The sequence below is a fragment of the Oryza brachyantha genome, chromosome 6, assembly GCF_000231095.2.
Source record: "Oryza brachyantha chromosome 6, ObraRS2, whole genome shotgun sequence".
NCBI lineage: Eukaryota > Viridiplantae > Streptophyta > Magnoliopsida > Poales > Poaceae > Oryza > Oryza brachyantha.
In genome coordinates this window covers 4389016-4398383 of record NC_023168.2, presented here as the reverse complement: position 1 = coordinate 4398383, position 9368 = coordinate 4389016, and the positions used below count along the sequence as shown (strand labels likewise).

At 41.4% G+C, this 9368-nt stretch overlaps 1 pseudogene; it reads right to left on the bottom strand.

The window, feature by feature from the left end:
• Window positions 1–729: 729 nt before the first annotated feature.
• On the bottom strand, window positions 730–3996 carry LOC121054680 (annotated as a pseudogene).
• Between the last annotated feature and the right edge of the window lie 5372 nt (window positions 3997–9368).

The following is a 9368-nucleotide window of genomic DNA, read 5'->3' as shown; positions in this document are numbered from 1 at the left end:
AGCACAGTGCTCGGACATGCTGCAGATGGGCCTGGTCGTGGCCGTGGCTGTTTGGGCTTTAGCTCGGCCAGTACAAGTCGATCAGTCACCATAGCTGGAAAGCCCAACTGACTTGAGGTCCAGGGTCTCATTCCCCAGGCTCAGAAAACTTTTGATGCTGATATAGATTGCATAACTGAATTAACCTTACAACAAAAGTTTCAAAAAAAAAAAGAATTAACCTTGCCGTTCTGAAAGGAGAAAAGAAATTAACCTTGAACATTGGAGTATCTGACTGGTGACTGCAATGGTGTTCAAAATCAATGGTAAAAGCACCAGAAAGAAATGCATACATGAACTACTGGACACCCAAAGTGGCTTAGGATTGTCCTTTCCTTAGATTTTGGAGTTTCTATAAAGTTGAAAAACACCGCCTTAAGTTATATCTAATACTCTATATAGTTTTACAGTGCAACGCTTTAAAATCTATAATTGTAGATAATTTGGTCAAAGTATATATAGTTTTGTGAAATTTTCTCAGTATTTATTAACTATCGTTGTTATATCTAACACATAGTCTTAGTAGTATTAACCGCAATTGAGAATTGAGAATCGAGATATGTAGAGAAAACCAAACGAGAAAATCTGAAGAAAAGTTAGCTAAGAATTCACCCAAATTTATGAGAGATTTACAAGCAAAACGAACACAAAAGGTGAGATCAAAATTCCTGACCTTGAGGACAGTACACCTCACTGCTTCTTCCCCTTCTTGATCTGATCTAAGAATTCGTCGGGTCTCTCCCTCTTGCCGGGCCACTCTCTCCGGAGCTCCGGAGAACCTTCTATCGGGCATGAACCTGCAGCAAGTCTTGGCAATCTTCTCGAGGTGCTCGTCGGCGTCGGCGTAGATGTCCGAGGCTCCGTGCTTGCTCGGCTTGTAGAGCATCGAGCGCGCTGGCAGCGCCGCGAAGAGCCTTCCGGAGTAGACGTTGTACTGCTCGCCGGTGGCGAACCCGGAGTCCACTCCCTTGTCCTGGTTGAACAGACGCTGGTCGTAGGTGACCTCGCCGCCGGCGGTCGGTTTCAGCTCGAGATGTTTGGCTGGGCTGGGCCTTCCAGTCGTCGCGCGGTCCTTTTGCGATAATGGCCGCGGCGGCGAGCGCAGCGCTGGCACCGGCGGTGACCCAGCAGCGCGGGGCACTCGTTTGTGCTTGAACTTGGGCGGCTAGAGCGGGTCCTGCAGCATCTCCCTCATCCGGATGATCCTTTCCGCCGGGCCGGAGTTCGAAGCCGATGCCTTCCGCCAAGGCCATTGTGGCATTGTCTACTTTCACAACTGTATTTTTTTAGTTTAAAAAACTATAAAAATTTTAATCCATCTTATTTTAGACCTCAATCTACAAAATTTTGTATAGAAAAAAAAGGTCATTACCACCTCTGCGTATACGTGATAAGTTTCGCGTCGGGGTTGCTGGCCTGGATGCTCGCGGGCTGCACGTCGGAGAGTCGTTTCTCGACGATCTCGCCGGCAGCGCGGCGAGAGTCCGCGCGGTGGTCTTCTTCACGTCCTCATGCTCATCATTTCATCAGCCTCATCAGCGTTGATCTTGGATACCACGTCACGATAGGTCTGTTAGTGATATAAATATATATGGTTAGAGATAACGGAATCCTACAAAAATTTTAGAGATAAAGATAAAATCATAGAAATATATGATAGAATATTTATCTTGTAATCTAAGTTTTTTCTATGTACCCTATAAATATACACATGAGAATCAGTGCAATAAACAACAAATACAACCGATTATAACAGATTGTATGATTTCTCTCCTTTTCAATATTTTCCATATGGTATCAGAGCCAAGATATCAATACTGGTCTTTGATTTGAGTTGTCGGCGGCACGCCGGCGGCAGCTCGCCGCCGGCGAGCCCATCCAACCGCTGGCCGGAGGAGGTGGCGAGATTCCGCGGGATCCATTGCTTGACCCAGCGGGCGGCAGGGCGCGGCGGACGATCATTAATATGTCAATCCATCTACAGTGACCATCATCATCGATCTGTCGCGCATGCATTCAATTTCTTTTCCACCGCACATTAGAGTGCATGTATTCAATTTCTTTTTCAATTAGCTAATCTCAAAAATTATGTATAGATTAGATTTTTTCCAATAATCAGTATTAGAACAATTTCTTTTTAGCCATCATATATCATCTATATATTAGATTAGATTAGTTTCTTTGGCTACATGACCCTCCAAATTCTAGCGGCAGAAGCAGAGATGCGACGACGTCGATCAACCAGCAAGTAAGCACTGCATCGAGCAACTGACGTCTTCATCGAGTCTCTACGGCCACCATCAACATGAATTGAAGTAACACCGCCGATGGTCTACGTCAACGTGGGAAGAACATGACGCTGCTACATCCACAACGATGGACATTCTTCTCGCGTCCTCTGACAGGAATATCTGCAAGACGCTTCATCGACGACGGCATCGACCGTGTCATCTACGACGGACAAATCCTGCATCAACCTGACATCACTACGGTGGTGACCTCCTACACGACATACGGTGTACAACCAAAAATTGTTGACCCGACGTCAATAGCGTTCTGTGACATCTGCAAGATAACCCAAGGACATCCTCTGACATATGCAAAGACGCTTTCAATGGCATCCTCTGACATCTGCAAGGTGCCTCATCTATGATCGCAACTTTGTCTTCAATTTTTTTTCGCCTTCAGCTATATGCGGCTACAACAACTACCATGTCTACAACGACCACGGCTTCTACATGATCGACTACCTCAACGGATATTACAACAAATCATCCTCGACAACTCCAGTCAAAAGCGTCCATGTCATCGCTCTCGTCCATGACATTACCACTATATCACCAAGGTGGAGGACCAAGACGACACGGATGGAGACGCAGTCACCAAAGTGGAGGACTATCCATCAGAGATGCAATCGATGATGGAGAAATAAAGAAGAAAAGATGGTGAAACACAGGATTCAAATCTAGTCGCAATCGTTCGTTTCGCTCCCGTTACGACTGAGGGGAAATGTTAGAGATATAGATATATACGGTTAGAGATAACGGAGTCCAATAGAAACTTTAAAAATAAAGATAAAATTCTAGAGAGATACGATAGAATATTTATCTTGTACTCTAAATTTCTATCTCCTATTTACCCTATTAATATACCCATGAGAGTCAGTGCAATAAACAACAGAATACAACAGATTATAACAGATCGTATGATTTCTCTCCTCTCCAATATTTTCCACAAGGTCTTGTTCGGTTAGTTGGGATTTAATCCCTAAAAAGAATCTATGCTGAGAGGGATTGGATGAACCCCTCCCATGTCACTCAATTCCTATGCGATTTGAATTCCTAACTGTCCTATAGTCCCTTCTATAAAAATATTCGTTCGTTTTGGCAGGGATTTACAGAAAGTAGCATGTTGGGATTTTACACATTATCACACGAGATTACGGATTTTTTCCACACCACCGATGGACAGGATTAATTCCTCGGCTAAGACAATAGAAAAATCCCGAGACGGGCTAGGCTAGAACCCCGACTGAGCTTAATCGAACAACGATTTTCTGTGGGCCAGGATTTATTCCGCGGAGGAGAAATCCATGGGGGTTGTGACCCAATCCCCTCCAACCGAGCAAAGCCTTACTGGGGCTAGAGTACACGTCTTTTTGTGCGTTCTCGTGTTTTTACAAAATAATAATAATATTTTACGAGTAATATACATATATATATATTAGAAACTATAAATTAAACCACGATGAAAAGCATCACAAAATCAAGTTCAAGGTTCTAAAATTTAAATTTTGATTTATAATTTGTTGCAACATACGAAATGATGGTAGCCAAAGTCCGCATCCAACACTGTATCGGCTATTCGGCCATCAGGCCCGTTCAGACCCCACTTTATAGGCCTCAAGTAGGCTGCAATCCATTCCAGCCCAAGTATAATAGGCCGCACATTAACCATTATGGGTCAAATAAAAATATGAGCCGCACGTAAGTTGCGTTCCATACCCATGCGAAAAGGCTAATTAGCGAACGCTCGCGCGAACGGCCCACGCGCGAACAGTCCCAAAACAGCCCAACACAGGTATTTTTTTACTTGATGTGTATAAAGTTTTTTACTTTATAGGTATAAAGTTTATATGTATAAATATTTTTCTATATTAAGTTTATATCAATAATATTTATATCCTTTCGTGCTGGTATATATGTACTAGCATGTTACGTATGCGTTATAATGAGATCTTATTAAAAATATCATCAGTATATTATCAAAGTAGAGTTAATAAAGTGGTTTGATATATATATATATATGTCCAAACTATTTTTCTTTTAAAAAATAGGAGAGAGTTGGTGGTGAGATAGGTGACAGATTCACTACCACCACTACACTCTTTTATAGTAGTAAATCATTAGTATATTATTAAAACATAGTTAATAAAGTGGTTTGATATATATGACTAAGTTATTTTTTCTTCTAAAAATAGGAGGGAGTTGTTGGCGAGGATAGATAGCAGATTCACCGCCACTACTTTTTTTTCTTTTATAGTAGTAGATATGTATATGTGTGTATATATAAGTTTACATGTATAAAATTTATATGTATAAAGTTTATATGTCAAAAATGTAGGTGTATATATATAAAAATAAGTTTACATGTATAAAGTTTATATTTATATATATATATATATAAAGAGTTTATGTGTATAAATTTTATATCTAAAGTTTGTATGTTTGTGTGTGTAAAAGAGAGACCGTACGTACTCTATGAAAGTGATCGCGCGCCGGGGGTCGAGCGACCGGCGCGCGCATTAGACCCCTCCCATAGCATGGGCTGCACTTACAAGTATCAGACCGACGATGACGTGTGGTGAGATGCATGATCGATGACGAGTGCGTGCGTTGCATAAACATTGCATTCTCGATTTATTTTTCCTTTTCGCAAATAAAATTTAAACACTTATGCTCAAATCGTCTCCCCCTTCTTCCCGCCACGGCAACGGCATTTCCCTGGTCCCCAACCTCAAAACCCAACAATCTTAAACTCACATGCAAATCTCGCCGGCCGGAGCTTGTCGTCTCCCTCATCTCCGGCGGGTGGTCATACCATACGCACGTACATTTCGACGACGCTGGGGTCTGGGCCGGTGGGCCCTCGGTACGCACGCCATGGTCGCGGCGAGCTGGAGATTGGGATTTTTTTTTTTTTTTGCCTCCCCGGTACGAACAGCTCCAGATCTGTTCTTTTGCTATCATTAGCACGAGCTCGCCGCTTCCCACTGAGGAATCCTCTCGGCTCCTTGCGCAGCGGTCCACGAACACTGGTGGTACACAGTAATTAATTTTATCTTTAATGTACAGGAGGGCCAGGTATGGATGGTTGTGGATCGATCCGCAGGTATTTTAGAGTTAACTTTAGTTTGACTAAATAAATTAAATTTTATTTTGTTGTAAAACCTAGTTTATTTTATTAAATTAGAACTGACCTTAAACTATCCGTAGGTCAATCCATGATGGGCACCGGTAACTCGATCCCAACAAGTGTAGATAGACAATAATTCGATATTTTTCTTCGTGTGTTTGGTTGAACATATACATCTTGTCATGGTCGTCGAAGCCAATGATATCGCCGCCATGGTTACCGTGATTATTACGACGAGAAACCGTCTAAAACCACAATAATTACGTAATTTGAAACCCGACGTGATAACACAATCCCTGCATCTCGGTCGTCAAACTAAATACGCTAGAGAAATCAGGCACAAGGTGTGGATTAGTTCGGTGCTGTGATGAATTGGTCGCAGCGGTGTCAATGCGTGAGTGCAGAGATGAAGTGAAATGAAGAAATTAACTCGCGGTGGTTAAGCCGTACGTGCATCTATCTAGGCATGGCAGCTGGAGCAAAATATCACCGGTGTTGTGTGCATAATTGCGCTGCAAGATCTGAGCCCGTTCAGCTACAGGTCAAGCGGGTCTGTCACGTCCACTGGATCCACAGGGCCAGACAAATCATCCCCTGACAGCGACACCGTGCAACCTGCCCCTCGCCCCTGTCGGTCGGACGACGGCCGGCCACCATCGCCGTCGCCGTCGTCCTCCTCCGGAGGAAGATGGAATTCCATCGGTAGACTCCCCGGATGCGCAAACGTAAAATCAAGTGAATTGTAACCGAGTCTGTGTTAGCCTAGATTATTTCTCTGTTTTTATACGTGCTTATTGAACAGTTAAATAATATTTTTTTAAAAAAAAATCAGTTCATCATATTACCTTTATAAAAATAGAATTCTTTTTCAATTTTATACAAAAGAACACGGCCTCGTTAAGATGAGCATAATGGTTTCCCATTTGGTCTTACAAAGGCAACGGAAGAAGTTGAATCAACAGTGTTGACGGCTGGATTGGACGGAGGGATGGAGGAGGGATAAAAAAGCAATGGTTCGGATTGATGATCCATTGTAGCACCAAATTGTATTGTAGCACAATTTTTTTTATATTGTAACCGTGTATATAAAGCATTCGATCAAAATATGGATGGCTCAGATTACTTGATGTCCTTATTGTGCAGTTCTAGTTTCAACCGCACATGATCTCAATCCAGGGGGGAGCAGCAGCATCTCCTTGATTTTTTTAAACATTTTTAATAAATAATTTTATTACTAAACCTCCGTGAAAAATATTTCTACCGTATAAACCTTTTAGCCACGCCACCGACAATAGCGTGGCAAAACGGTTTGCCACGCCATTATCGGTGGCGTCGCCACTGACATTGGTGTGGCAGTAGTGTTGTCTTGTCACGCCACCAACACTGACATGGTCAAATGGTTTAGTTTTGAAAAAAAATTGTCTAATGGTTTAGTAATAAAATCACTTACTAAAAAGATTTATTTAATAAAAATATTTCCATCTCCTACGGAGCATTTGCCTATCATTGCCTTCTGCAAGTCTTTGCCATCTGTTTGGATGAATCAAGCATCAGCAGAAGCAGCGTTGCTGCCTTGCTGGCGTACAGACTGACAGACTGACGGACGCTGGGCAGGGAGAACGGCTACAGGTGCAGACATGGAGTATCTGCATGCATACATCTGGTGGTTGGATCGGCCAATGGGCGATGGGATGCTACTGTCTGAAAGACTGACGTAGATAAGCTCTGAATGGCAGGCAATGCGTTTTCACTGCCTTTCTTCGTACATGGACTGTTTCACTTGATGCAATCGCCAGCAAGATCACAAGCTGGAGGGCCAACGGTTTGGTTGCTCAACAGTCCAATCATGGGCATATCAGTACTTTGTTGCATGATAATTCACAAATTACAAAGATTACCACTGCTACATCTGAATGATCCATGTGCATATCTGTGCTAGGCACTGTTAAATCTTCAAAAATGGAAAAGAGAGAGATGCCACTGCCGGTTCTGCAGACTGCAATTATGCAGCGAAATTCCAATCTCATACTCCCTCCGTCCTAAAACAAATCAATTTTTCAGCTTTTAGATATAATGTTTAATTTTTCGTCTTATTAAAAAAATTACATTTAATATTTTTATTTATATTAGATGATAAAACATAAATAGTATTTTATGTATGACTAATTTTTCAAAAGTTTCTTTAAAAATTTTTAAATAAGACGGATTTTTTTTCAGGGACGGAGGAAGTATACTCCAAGAATCTGAATTCTCTTCTGCCAGAAACTGCGATTCAGTCTGCAAAAGAGTCTCGCAGCCTCGACGGCTCAAAGAGTCACACCAGAGAAGCTGTCACGCCGACAGTGCAGCGTCAGATAAATGTTACTACTACGGACAGAGGAGTCATTTCGATAGCTATTTCATAATATAATAAAAACTCGGATATTAGAAAATGATCAAATATCAATTATCAATTAAATAGGTGGAAGTAAGGCTTCGGACCCAGGCTGGCTAGCCAAAAGACCCTTTGAGTGTTTCTCTTTTATAATATAAATGATGGAATTACGTATTACTAAGATAAAAATCTACTTTAGAAAAGTAAGATGAAAAACTTATAGATAAAAAAAGATTATAGAAAATATACTATTTATTAATTCGAGAAGTGTGTGTAAAAACCGAAAAATAATCTGGCCAAAAGAAAGCATACAGATCTCAGAATGCTGGATCTGCCAAATCACCAATGGTTTGACTTGTATTGTAGTTACCCAGAACACTGTCATCAAGCGGAGTAACAGCCAGCCCTGGGGAAAGAAAGAAAGAGAAAAACAATGTGGAGTAACAGCCAATTAGCAGAGTGGCAGGTGATCACCAACCCATAACCCATAGCAGCATGCACAATTTAGTAAAAAAAATTTGCAGTTTATTAATAATGGAAAAGGTGAAAATTGCAAGATGGACAGATGAACCGTTTGAAAACAATAGGGACGAAGCTCTAGTTATAATTGAGATGCATCAGCAAATCTGCAATCACAAGCCATATCTTCTTAACTTTGGCAAGTTGTTGCTGGCTGCTCAGAACAATGGCATCAAGTGGCCTAACATAGTAGCAGAAATGTGGTACCACTGTACCAGCTTAGAAAATGAGCAAGATTAACCCACGGCAGAATGCCCAACTTCTTTGTAAGATGACATTTAGGTAAATTTCCATGATGTGCAAACAGGCCTTGTTTGGAGTTCAGGAATTTTATTGCATTCACTAGGGGATTACTACTATTTCTATAAAATTCGTGGATTACTAACAAGGCCCTTACTTAGCAAGGGACCAATGCCAGAATGGCATGGACATATTCCAGTTACAGTGACCCTTCAATCTCTAATGTGGTAAATGATAATGTTGGTGGTACAAAGCTGCCAAAGTGGGGATGAACAAGTGGTACATTGGTCCAGCAATAACAACATTCAAGATCAAGAGATTAAGGGCCCCAGAAATCTCAAAGCTATCCATAAGTGCCAAACCATCAAGGCATCACTAGGAGCTTGGGACTACACAAACTACACCACAGTAGTGATTATAAATACATTTTAGACATGAAAATGTGCATGATCATGATGTTAGGTGGATCAAGGTTTTCTTATATACCTAGATTGCAATGTCCAACTACTGCAGTACAAAAAATATCTTTTAATACCTCACAAGCTGACTATATAGTATCGTTCCGCTCATTGACCATCTCAAGAATGGAAAAAAAGGAGCGGGAATGCATTCAGAGTTGCTCAAATCAGGCTCCTAGAATCTTCAGCAAGAGCAAATAACTAGGAAAGAACAAGTGATTTTTAGATAATGACTTGGAATGAACAGATAACCGCCTTCTATTATGTTGTTATTGTTGATGATATGAAGTTAACAATCTGTGCATCATTCTTCAATGGGACAT